Below are 14,230 nucleotides of genomic sequence, written 5' to 3' on the forward strand. Positions count from 1 at the left end.
CCAAAATTTGGCCCCTGGGACACCCAAAATTCGACCTTGTCAGATTGTGGCCAAAATTGATGTCTAAACTAATTCGAGTATGGCGAATTCAGTGGGGATCTTTAAGTCCGGATTGTTCACTACCAAAATTTGGCCCCTGGGACACCCAAAATTCGATCCTCTCAGATTGTGGCCAAAATTGATATTTAAACTAATTCGAGTGGCCAATTCAGTGGAGATCTCTAAATTAGGATTGCTCGCAACAATGCTTTGGCCTCTTGGAGACCGAAAATTTGACCTCTTCAGAATGTGGCCAAAATTGATGTCTAAACTTATTCGAGTATGGCTAATTCAGTGGTGATCTCTATGGCGGGATTGCTCTCCCAAAATTTGGCCCCTTGGACACTGAAAATTTGACCTCGTCAGAATGTGATTAAAATTGATGTCTAAACTAATTCGAGTATGGCAAATTCAGTGGGGATCTTTAAGTCGGGATTGTTCACTACCAAAATTTGGCCCCTTGGACACCCAAAATTTGACCCTGTCAAATTGTGGCCAAATTTGATGTCTAAACTAATTTGAGTATGGCCAATTCAGTGGGGATCTCTAAATCGGGATTGCTCACAACAAAAATTTGGCCTCTTGGAGACCGAAAATTTGACCTGTTCAGAATGTGGCCAAAATTGATGTCTAAACTAATTCGAGTATGGCCAATTCAGTGGGGATCTCTTAATCGGGATTGCTCACTCCAAACATTTGGCCCCTTGTACACCCAAAATTTGACCTCGTCAGAATGTGACCAAAATTGATCTCGAAACTAATTAGAGTATGGCCAATTCAGTGGAGATCTTTAAATCGGGATTGTTCACTACCGAAATTTGGCCCCTTGGGACACCCAAAATTCGACCTTGTCAGATTGTGGCCAAAACTGATGTCTAAACTCATTCTACTAGGCCAATTCAGTGGGGATCTCTAAATCGGGATTGCTCACACCCAAAATTTGGCCCCTTGGACACTGAAAATTTGACCTCGTCAGAATGTGATTAAAATTGATGTCTTAACTAATTCGAGTATGGCCAATTCAGTGGGGATCTCTAAATCGGGATTGCTCACTACAAAAATTTGGCCACTTGGACACTCAAAATTTGACCTCGTCAGAATGTGACCAAAATTGATGTCTAAACTAATTCGAGTATGGCCAATTCAGTGGGGATCTCTAAATCGGGATTGCTCACACCTAAAATTTGGCCCCTTGGACATTGAAAATTTGACCTCGTCAGAATGTGATTAAACTTGATCTCTAAACTAATTCGAGTATGGCAAATTCAATGGGAATCTTTAATTCGTGATTTGGTCACTCCCAAAATTTGGCCCCTTGGACACCCAAATTTTGATCTCATCAGAATGTGAACAAAATTGATCTCTAAACTAATTCGAGTATGGCTAATTCAGTGGTGATCTCTATGTCGGGATTGCTCTCCCAAAATTTGGCCCCCTGGACACTGAAAATTTGACCTCGTCAGAATGTGACCAAAATTGATTTCTAAACTTATTCGAGTATGGCTAATTCAGTGGTGATCTCTATGTCGAGATTGCTCTCCGAAAATTTGGCCCCTTGGACACTGAAAATTTGACCTCGTTAGAGTGTGATTAAAATTGACATCTAAACTAATTCGAGTATGGCCAATTCAGTGGGGATCTTTAAGTCCGGATTGCTCACTACCAAAATTTGGCCCCTGGGACACCCAAAATTCGATCTTCTCAGATTGTGGCCAAAATTGATGTTTAATATAATTCGAGTATGGCCAATTCACTGGGATCTCTAAATTGGGATTGCTCACTCCAAAAATTTGGCCCCTTGGTCACTGAAAATTTGACCTTTTCCGATTGTGGCCTAATTTGAGTCTAAACTAATTTGAGTATGGCCAATTCAGTGGGGATCTCTAAATCAGGATTGCTCACACAAAACTGGCATCTTGGGGACCGAAAATTTGACCTCATCAGAATGTGACCAAAATTCATGTCTAAACTTATTCGTGTATGGCTAATTCAGTGGTGATCTCTATGTCAGGATTGCTCTCCCAAAATTTGGCCCCTTGGACACTGAAAATTTGACGTCATCAGAATGTGAATAAAATTGACATCTACACTAATTTGAGTATGGCCAATTCAGTGGGAATCTTTAAGTCGGGATTGTTCACTACCAAAATTTGGCCCCTTGGACACCCAAAATTTGACCCTGTCAAATTGTGGCCAAATTTGATGTCTAAACTAATTTGAGTATGGCCAATTCAGTGGGGATCTCTAAATCGGGATTGCTCACAACAAAAATTTGGCCTCTTGGAGACCGAAAATTTGACCTGTTCAGAATGTGGCCAAAATTGATGTCTAAACTAATTCGAGTATGGCCAATTCAGTGGGGATCTCTTAATCGGGATTGCTCACTCCAAACATTTGGCCCCTTGTACACCCAAAATTTGACCTCGTCAGAATGTGACCAAAATTGATCTCGAAACTAATTAGAGTATGGCCAATTCAGTGGAGATCTTTAAATCGGGATTGTTCACTACCGAAATTTGGCCCCTTGGGACACCCAAAATTCGACCTTGTCAGATTGTGGCCAAAACTGATGTCTAAACTCATTCTACTAGGCCAATTCAGTGGGGATCTCTAAATCGGGATTGCTCACACCCAAAATTTGGCCCCTTGGACACTGAAAATTTGACCTCGTCAGAATGTGATTAAAATTGATGTCTTAACTAATTCGAGTATGGCCAATTCAGTGGGGATCTCTAAATCGGGATTGCTCACTACAAAAATTTGGCCACTTGGACACTCAAAATTTGACCTCGTCAGAATGTGACCAAAATTGATGTCTAAACTAATTCGAGTATGGCCAATTCAGTGGGGATCTCTAAATCGGGATTGCTCACACCTAAAATTTGGCCCCTTGGACATTGAAAATTTGACCTCGTCAGAATGTGATTAAACTTGATCTCTAAACTAATTCGAGTATGGCAAATTCAATGGGAATCTTTAATTCGTGATTTGGTCACTCCCAAAATTTGGCCCCTTGGACACCCAAATTTTGATCTCATCAGAATGTGAACAAAATTGATCTCTAAACTAATTCGAGTATGGCTAATTCAGTGGTGATCTCTATGTCGGGATTGCTCTCCCAAAATTTGGCCCCCTGGACACTGAAAATTTGACCTCGTCAGAATGTGACCAAAATTGATTTCTAAACTTATTCGAGTATGGCTAATTCAGTGGTGATCTCTATGTCGAGATTGCTCTCCGAAAATTTGGCCCCTTGGACACTGAAAATTTGACCTCGTTAGAGTGTGATTAAAATTGACATCTAAACTAATTCGAGTATGGCCAATTCAGTGGGGACCTTTAAGTCCGGATTGCTCACTACCAAAATTTGGCCCCTGGGACACCTAATTCGATATTCTCAGATTGTGGCCAAAATTGATGTCTAAACTAATTCGAGTATGGCCAATTCACTGGGATCTCTAAATTGGGATTGCTCACTCCAAAAATTTGGCCCCTTGGTCACTGAAAATTTGACCTTTTCCGATTGTGGCCTAATTTGAGTCTAAACTAATTTGAGTATGGCCAATTCAGTGGGGTTCTCTAAATCAGGATTGCTCACACAAAACTGGCATCTTGGGGACCGAAAATTTGACCTCATCAGAATGTGACCAAAATTCATGTCTAAGCTTATTCGTGTATGGCTAATTCAGTGGTGATCTCTATGTCGGGATTGCTCTCCCAAAATTTGGCCCCTTGGACACTGAAAATTTGACCTCATCAGAATGTGAATAAAATTGACATCTACACTAATTCGAGTATGGCCAATTCAGTGGGAATCTTTAAGTCCGGATTGTTCACTACCAAAATTTGGCCCCTGGGACACCCAAAATTCGACCTTCTCAGATTGTGGCCAAAATTGATGTTTAAACTAATTGGAGTATGGCCAATTCAGTGGGGTTCTCTAAATCGGGATTTCTCACTTCAAAAATTTGGCCCCTAGGACACCCAAAATTTGACCTTGTCAGAATGTGACCAAAATTGATGTCTAACCTAATTCGAGTATGGCCAATTCAGTGGGGATCTCTAAATCGGGATTGCTCACAACAAAAATTTGGCCTCTTGGAGACCGAAAATTTGACCTGTTCAGAATGTGGCCAAAATTGTTGTCTAAACTTATTCGAGTATGGCTAATTCAGTGGTGATCTCTATGGCGGAAATGCTCTCCCAAAATTTAGCCCCTTGGACACTGAAAATTTGACCGCGTCAGAATGTGATTAAAATTGACATCTAAACAAATTCGAGTATGGCAATTCAGTGGGGATCTTTAAGTCGAGATTGTTCACTACCAAAATTTAGCCCCTGGGATACCCAAACTTCGACCTTGTCAGATTGTGGCCAAAATTGATGTCTAAACTAATTCGAGTATGGCCAATTCAGTGGGGATCTCTTAATCGGGATTGCTCACTCCAAACATTTGGCCCCTTGTACACCCAAAATTTGACCTCGTCAGAATGTGACCAAAATTGATCTCGAAACTAATTAGAGTATGGCCAATTCAGTGGAGATCTTTAAATCGGGATTGTTCACTACCGAAATTTGGCCCCTGGGACACCCAAAATTCGACCTTGTCAGATTGTGGCCAAAACTGATGTCTAAACTCATTCTACTATGGCCAATTCAGTGGGGATCTCTAAATCGGGATTGCTCACACCCAAAATTTGGCCCCTTGGACACTGAAAATTTGACCTCGTCAGAATGTGATTAAAATTGATGTCTTAACTAATTCGGGTATGGCCAATTCAGTGGGGATCTCTAAATCGGGATTGCTCACTACAAAAATTTGGCCACTTGGACACTCAAAATTCGACCTTGTCAGATTGTGGCCAAAACTGATGTCTAAACTCATTCTACTATGGCCAATTCAGTGGGGATCTCTAAATCGGGATTGCTCACACCCAAAATTTGGCCCCTTGGACACTGAAAATTTGACCTCGTCAGAATGTGATTAAAATTGATGTCTTAACTAATTCGAGTATGGCCAATTCAGTGGGGATCTCTAAATCGGGATTGCTCACTACAAAAATTTGGCCACTTGGACACTCAAAATTTGACCTCGTCAGAATGTGACCAAAATTGATGTCTAAACTAATTCGAGTATGGCCAATTCAGTGGGGATTTCTAAATCGGGATTGCTCACACCCAAAATTTGGCCCCTTGGACACTGAAATTTTGATCTCATCAGAATGTGAACAAAATTGATCTCTAAACTAATTCGAGTATGGCTAATTCAGTGGTGATCTCTATGTCGGGATTGCTCTCCCAAAAATTGGCCCCCTGGACACTGAAAATTTGACCTCGTCAGAATGTGACCAAAATTGATTTCTAAACTTATTTGAGTATGGCTAATTCAGTGGTGATCTCTATGTCGAGATTGCTCTCCCAAAATTTGGCCCCTTGGACACTGAAAATTTGACCTCGTTAGAGTGTGATTAAAATTGACATCTAAACTAATTCGAGTATGGCCAATTCAGTGGGGATCTTTAAGTCCGGATTGCTCACTACCAAAATTTGGCCCCTGGGACACCCAAAATTCGATCTTCTCAGATTGTGGCCAAAATTGATGTTTAAACTAATTCGAGTATGGCCAATTCACTGGGATCTCTAAATTGGGATTGCTCACTCCAAAAATTTGGCCCCTTGGTCACTGAAAATTTGACCTTTTCCGATTGTGGCCTAATTTGAGTCTAAACTAATTTGAGTATGGCCAATTCAGTGGGGATCTCTAAATCAGGATTGCTCACACAAAACTGGCATCTTGGGGACCGAAAATTTGACCTCATCAGAATGTGACCAAAATTCATGTCTAAACTTATTCGTGTATGGCTAATTCAGTGGTGATCTCTATGTCGGGATTGCTCTCCCAAAATTTAGCCTTTGGACACTGAAAATTTGACCTCATCAGAATGTGAATAAAATTGACATCTACACTAATTCGAGTATGGCCAATTCAGTGGGAATCTTTAAGTCCGGATTGTTCACTACCAAAATTTGGCCCCTGAGGCCACCCAAAATTCGACCTTCTCAGATTGTGGCCAAAATTGATGTTTAAACTAATTGGAGTATGGCCAATTCAGTGGGGTTCTCTAAATCGGGATTTCTCACTTCAAAAATTTGGCCCCTAGGACATCCAAAATTTGACCTTGTCAGAATGTGACCAAAATTGATGTCTAACCTAATTCGAGTATGGCCAATTCAGTGGGGATCTCTAAATCGGGATTGCTCACACCCAAAATTTGTCCCCTTGGACACTGAAAATTTGACCTCGTCAGAATGTGATTAAAAGTGATGTCTAAACTAATTCGAGTATGGCAAGTTCAGCGGGGATCTTTAAGTCGGGTTTGTTCACTACCAAAATTTGGCCCCTTGGACACCCAAAATTTGACCTTGTCAAATTGTGGCCAAATTTGATGTCTAAACTAATTTGAGTATGGCCAATTAAGCGAGGATCTCTAAATCGGGATTGCTCACAACAAAAATTTGGCCTCTTGGAGACCGAAAATTTGACCTCTTCAGAATGTGGCCAAAATTGATGTCTAAACTTATTCGAGTATGGCTAATTCAGTGGTGATCTCTAAGGCGGGAATGCTCTCCCAAAATTTAGCCCCTTGGACACTGAAAATTTGACCGCGTCAGAATGTGATTAAAATTGACATATAAACAAATTCGAGTATGGCAATTCAGTGGGGATCTTTAAGTCGAGATTGTTCACTACCAAAATTTAGCCCCTGGGACACCCAAACTTCGACCTTGTCAGATTGTGGCCAAAATTGATGTCTAAACTAATTCGAGTATGGCCAATTCAGTAGGGATCTCTAAATCGGGATTGCTCACTCCAAACATTTGGCCCCTTGTACACCCAAAATTTGACCTCGTCAGAATGTGACCAAAGTTGATCTCGAAACTAATTCAAGTATGGCCAATTCAGTGGAGATCTTTAAATCGGGATTGTTCACTACCGAAATTTGGCCCCTGGGACACCCAAAATTCGACCTTGTCAGATTGTGGCCAGAACTGATGTCTAAACTCATTCTACTATGGCCAATTCAGTGGGGATCTCTAAATCGGGATTGCTCACACCCAAAATTTGGCCCCTTGGACACTGAAAATTTGACCTCGTCAGAATGTGATTAAAATTGATGTCTTAACTAATTCGAGTATGGCCAATTCAGTGGGGATCTCTAAATCGGGATTGCTCACTACAAAAATTTGGCCACTTGGACACTCAAACTTTGACCTCGTCAGAATGTGACCAAAATTGATGTCTAAACTAATTCGAGTATGGCCAATTCAGTGGGGATCTCTAAATCGGGATTGCTCACACCCAAAATTTGGCCCCTTGGACACTGAAAATTTGACCTCGTCAGAATGTGATTAAACTTGATCTCTAAACTAATTCGAGTATGGCAAATTCAGTGGGGATCTTTAATTCGTGATTTGGTCACTCCCAAAATTTGGCCCCTTGGACACCGAAATTTTGATCTCATCAGAATGTGAACAAAATTGATCACTGAACTAATTCGAGTATGGCCAATTCAGTGGGGATCTCTAAATCGGGATTGCTCACAACAAAAATTCGGCCTCTTGGACACTGAAAATTTGACCTCGTCAGAATGTGACCAAAATTGATTTCTAAACTGATTCGAGTATGGCTAATTCAGTGGTGATCTCTATGTCGAGATTGCTCTCCCAAAATTTGGCCCCTTGGACACTGAAAATTTGACCTCGTTAGAGTGTGATTAAAATTGACATTAAAACTAATTCGAGTATGGCTAATTCAGTGGTGATCTCTATGTCGAGATTGCTCTCCCAAAATTTGGCCCCTTGGACACTGAAAATTTGACCTCGTTAGAGTGTGATTAAAACTGACATCTAAACTAATTCGAGTATGGCCAATTCAGTGGGTATCTTTAAGTCCGGATTGCTCACTACCAAAATTTGGCCCCTGGGACATCCATAATTCGATCTCAGATTGTGGCCAAAATTGATGTCTAAACTAATTCGAGTATGGCCAATTCACTGGGATCTCTAAATTGGGATTGCTCACTCCAAAAATTTGGCCCCTTGGTCACTGAAAATTTGACCTTTTCCGATTGTGGCCTAATTTGAGTCTAAACTAATTTGAGTATGGCCAATTCAGTGGGGTTCTCTAAATCAGGATTGCTCACACAAAACTGGCATCTTGGCGACCGAAAATTTGACCTCATCAGAATGTGACCAAAATTCATGTCTAAACTTATTCGTGTATGGCTAATTCAGTGGTGATCTCTATGTCGGGATTGCTCTCCCAAAATTTGGCCCCTTGGACACTGAAAATTTGACCTCATCAGAATGTGAATAAAATTGACATCTACACTAATTCGAGTATGGCCAATTCAGTGGGAATCTTTAAGTCCGGATTGTTCACTACCAAAATTTGGCCCCTGGGACACCCAAAATTCGACCTTCTCAGATTGTGGCCAAAATTGATGTTTAAACTAATTGGAGTATGGCCAATTCAGTGGGGATCTCTAAATCGGGATTGCTCACACCCAAAATTTGGCCCCTTGGACACTGAAAATTTGACCTCGTCAGAATGTGATTAAAATTGATGTCTTAACTAATTCGAGTATGGCCAATTCAGTGGGGATCTCTAAATCGGGATTGCTCACTACAAAAATTTGGCCACTTGGACACTCAAAATTTGACCTCGTCAGAATGTGACCAAAATTGATGTCTAAACTAATTCGAGTATGGCCAATTCAGTGGGGATCTCTAAATCGGGATTGCTCACACCCAAAATTTGGCCCCTTGGACACTGAAATTTTGATCTCATCAGAATGTGAACAAAATTGATCTCTAAACTAATTCGAGTATGGCTAATTCAGTGGTGATCTCTATGTCGGGATTGCTCTCCCAAAATTTGGCCCCCTGGACACTGAAAATTTGACCTCGTTAGAGTGTGATTAAAATTGACATCTAAACTAATTCGAGTATGGCCAATTCAGTGGGGATCTTTAAGTCCGGATTACTCACTACCAAAATTTGGCCCCTGGGACACCCAAAATTCGATCTTCTCAGATTGTGGCCAAAATTGATGTTTAAACTAATTCGAGTATGGCCAATTTACTTGGATCTCTAAATTGGGATTGCTCACTCCAAAAATTTGGCCCCTTGGTCACTGAAAATTTGACCTTTTCCGATTGTGGCCTAATTTGAGTCTAAACTAATTTGAGTATGGCCAATTCAGTGGGGATCTCTAAATCAGGATTGCTCACACAAAACTGGCATCTTGGGGACCGAAAATTTGACCTCATCAGAATGTGACCAAAATTCATGTCTAAACTTATTCGTGTATGGCTAATTCAGTGGTGATCTCTATGTCGGGATTGCTCTCCCAAAATTTGGCCCCTTGGACACTGAAAATTTGACCTCATCAGAATGTGAATAAAATTGACATCTACACTAATTCGAGTATGGCCAATTCAGTGGGAATCTTTAAGTCCGGATTGTTCACTACCAAAATTTGGCCCCTGGGACACCCAAAATTTGACCTCGTCAGAATGTGACCAAAATTGATCTCGAAACTAATTAGAGTATGGCCAATTCAGTGGAGATCTTTAAATCGGGATTGTTCACTACCGAAATTTGGCCCCTGGGACACCCAAAATTCGACCTTGTCAGATTGTGGCCAAAACTGATGTCTAAACTCATTCTACTATGGCCAATTCAGTGGGGATCTCTAAATCGGGATTGCTCACACCCAAAATTTGGCCCCTTGGACACTGAAAATTTGACCTCGTCAGAATGTGATTAAAATTGATGTCTTAACTAATTCGAGTATGGCCAATTCAGTGGGGATCTCTAAATCGGGATTGCTCACTACAAAAATTTGGCCACTTGGACACTCAAAATTTGACCTCGTCAGAATGTGACCAAAATTGATGTCTAAACTAATTCGAGTATGGCCAATTCAGTGGGGATTTCTAAATCGGGATTGCTCACACCCAAAATTTGGCCCCTTGGACACTGAAATTTTGATCTCATCAGAATGTGAACAAAATTGATCTCTAAACTAATTCGAGTATGGCTAATTCAGTGGTGATCTCTATGTCGGGATTGCTCTCCCAAAATTTGGCCCCCTGGACACTGAAAATTTGACCTCGTCAGAATGTGACCAAAATTGATTTCTAAACTTATTCGAGTATGGCTAATTCAGTGGTGATCTCTATGTCGAGATTGCTCTCCCAAAATTTGGCCCCTTGGACACTGAAAATTTGACCTCGTTAGAGTGTGATTAAAATTGACATCTAAACTAATTCGAGTATGGCCAATTCAGTGGGGATCTTTAAGTCCGGATTGCTCACTACCAAAATTTGGCCCCTGGGACACCCAAAATTCGATCTTCTCAGATTGTGGCCAAAATTGATGTTTAAACTAATTCGAGTATGGCCAATTCACTGGGATCTCTAAATTGGGATTGCTCACTCCAAAAATTTGGCCCCTTGGTCACTGAAAATTTGACCTTTTCCGATTGTGGCCTAATTTGAGTCTAAACTAATTTGAGTATGGCCAATTCAGTGGGGATCTCTAAATCAGGATTGCTCACACAAAACTGGCATCTTGGGGACCGAAAATTTGACCTCATCAGAATGTGACCAAAATTCATGTCTAAACTTATTCGTGTATGGCTAATTCAGTGGTGATCTCTATGTCGGGATTGCTCTCCCAAAATTTAGCCTTTGGACACTGAAAATTTGACCTCATCAGAATGTGAATAAAATTGACATCTACACTAATTCGAGTATGGCCAATTCAGTGGGAATCTTTAAGTCCGGATTGTTCACTACCAAAATTTGGCCCCTGAGGCCACCCAAAATTCGACCTTCTCAGATTGTGGCCAAAATTGATGTTTAAACTAATTGGAGTATGGCCAATTCAGTGGGGTTCTCTAAATCGGGATTTCTCACTTCAAAAATTTGGCCCCTAGGACATCCAAAATTTGACCTTGTCAGAATGTGACCAAAATTGATGTCTAACCTAATTCGAGTATGGCCAATTCAGTGGGGATCTCTAAATCGGGATTGCTCACACCCAAAATTTGTCCCCTTGGACACTGAAAATTTGACCTCGTCAGAATGTGATTAAAAGTGATGTCTAAACTAATTCGAGTATGGCAAGTTCAGCGGGGATCTTTAAGTCGGGATTGTTCACTACCAAAATTTGGCCCCTTGGACACCCAAAATTTGACCTTGTCAAATTGTGGCCAAATTTGATGTCTAAACTAATTTGAGTATGGCCAATTAAGCGGGGATCTCTAAATCGGGATTGCTCACAACAAAAATTTGGCCTCTTGGAGACCGAAAATTTGACCTCTTCAGAATGTGGCCAAAATTGATGTCTAAACTTATTCGAGTATGGCTAATTCAGTGGTGATCTCTATGGCGGGAATGCTCTCCCAAAATTTAGCCCCTTGGACACTGAAAATTTGACCGCGTCAGAATGTGATTAAAATTGACATATAAACAAATTCGAGTATGGCAATTCAGTGGGGATCTTTAAGTCGAGATTGTTCACTACCAAAATTTAGCCCCTGGGACACCCAAACTTCGACCTTGTCAGATTGTGGCCAAAATTGATGTCTAAACTAATTCGAGTATGGCAAATTCAGTAGGGATCTCTAAATCGGGATTGCTCACTCCAAACATTTGGCCCCTTGTACACCCAAAATTTGACCTCGTCAGAATGTGACCAAAGTTGATCTCGAAACTAATTCAAGTATGGCCAATTCAGTGGAGATCTTTAAATCGGGATTGTTCACTACCGAAATTTGGCCCCTGGGACACCCAAAATTCGACCTTGTCAGATTGTGGCCAGAACTGATGTCTAAACTCATTCTACTATGGCCAATTCAGTGGGGATCTCTAAATCGGGATTGCTCACACCCAAAATTTGGCCCCTTGGACACTGAAAATTTGACCTCGTCAGAATGTGATTAAAATTGATGTCTTAACTAATTCGAGTATGGCCAATTCAGTGGGGATCTTTAATTCGTGATTTGGTCACTCCCAAAATTTGGCCCCTTGGACACCGAAATTTTGATCTCATCAGAATGTGAACAAAATTGATCACTGAACTAATTCGAGTATGGCCAATTCAGTGGGGATCTCTAAATCGGGATTGCTCACAACAAAAATTCGGCCTCTTGGACACTGAAAATTTGACCTCGTCAGAATGTGACCAAAATTGATTTCTAAACTGATTCGAGTATGGCTAATTCAGTGGTGATCTCTATGTCGAGATTGCTCTCCCAAAATTTGGCCCCTTGGACACTGAAAATTTGACCTCGTTAGAGTGTGATTAAAATTGACATTAAAACTAATTCGAGTATGGCTAATTCAGTGGTGATCTCTATGTCGGGATTGCTCTCCCAAAATTTGGCCCCCTGGACACTGAAAATTTGACCTCGTTAGAGTGTGATTAAAATTGACATCTAAACTAATTCGAGTATGGCCAATTCAGTGGGGATCTTTAAGTCCGGATTGCTCACTACCAAAATTTGGCCCCTGGGACACCCAAAATTCGATCTTCTCAGATTGTGGCCAAAATTGATGTTTAAACTAATTCGAGTATGGCCAATTTACTTGGATCTCTAAATTGGGATTGCTCACTCCAAAAATTTGGCCCCTTGGTCACTGAAAATTTGACCTTTTCCGATTGTGGCCTAATTTGAGTCTAAACTAATTTGAGTATGGCCAATTCAGTGGGGATCTCTAAATCAGGATTGCTCACACAAAACTGGCATCTTGGGGACCGAAAATTTGACCTCATCAGAATGTGACCAAAATTCATGTCTAAACTTATTCGTGTATGGCTAATTCAGTGGTGATCTCTATGTCGGGATTGCTCTCCCAAAATTTGGCCCCTTGGACACTGAAAATTTGACCTCATCAGAATGTGAATAAAATTGACATCTACACTAATTCGAGTATGGCCAATTCAGTGGGAATCTTTAAGTCCGGATTGTTCACTACCAAAATTTGGCCCCTGGGACACCCAAAATTCGACCTTCTCAGATTGTGGCCAAAATTGATGTTTAAACTAATTGGAGTATGGCCAATTCAGTGGGGTTCTCTAAATCGGGATTTCTCACTTCAAAAATTTGGCCCCTAGGACACCCAAAATTTGACCTTGTCAGAATGTGACCAAAATTGATGTCTAACCTAATTCGAGTATGGCCAATTCAGTGGGGATCTCTAAATCGGGATTGCTCACACCCAAAATTTGTCCCCTTGGACACTGAAAATTTGACCTCGTCAGAATGTGATTAAAAGTGATGTCTAAACTAATTCGAGTATGGCAAGTTCAGCGGGGATCTTTAAGTCGGGATTGTTCACTACCAAAATTTGGCCCCTTGGACACCCAAAATTTGACCTTGTCAAATTGTGGCCAAATTTGATGTCTAAACTAATTTGAGTATGGCCAATTAAGCGGGGATCTCTAAATCGGGATTGCTCACAACAAAAATTTGGCCTCTTGGAGACCGAAAATTTGACCTCTTCAGAATGTGGCCAAAATTGATGTCTAAACTTATTCGAGTATGGCTAATTCAGTGGTGATCTCTATGTCGGAAATGCTCTCCCAAAATTTAGCCCCTTGGACACTGAAAATTTGACCGCGTCAGAATGTGAATAAAATTGACATCTAAACAAATTCGAGTATGGCAATTCAGTGGGGATCTTTAAGTCGAGATTGTTCACTACCAAAATTTAGCCCCTGGGACACCCAAACTTCGACCTTGTCAGATTGTGGCCAAAATTGATGTCTAAACTAATTCGAGTATGGCCAATTCAGTAGGGATCTCTAAATCGGGATTGCTCACTCCAAACATTTGGCCCCTTGTACACCCAAAATTTGACCTCGTCAGAATGTGACCAAAATTGATCTCGAAACTAATTCAAGTATGGTTAATTCAGTGGAGATCTTTAAATCGGGATTGTTCACTACCGAAATTTGGCCACTTGGACACTCAAAATTCGACCTTGTCAGATTGTGGCCAAAACTGATGTCTAAACTCATTCTACTATGGCCAATTCAGTGGGGATCTCTAAATCGGGATTGCTCACACCCAAAATTTGGCCCCTTGGACACTGAAAATTTGACCTCGTCAGAATGT

Source organism: Amblyomma maculatum, chromosome 10 (assembly GCF_055883805.1).
Source record: "Amblyomma maculatum isolate TAMU_Amacu chromosome 10, ASM5588380v1, whole genome shotgun sequence".
Lineage (NCBI taxonomy): Eukaryota > Metazoa > Arthropoda > Arachnida > Ixodida > Ixodidae > Amblyomma > Amblyomma maculatum.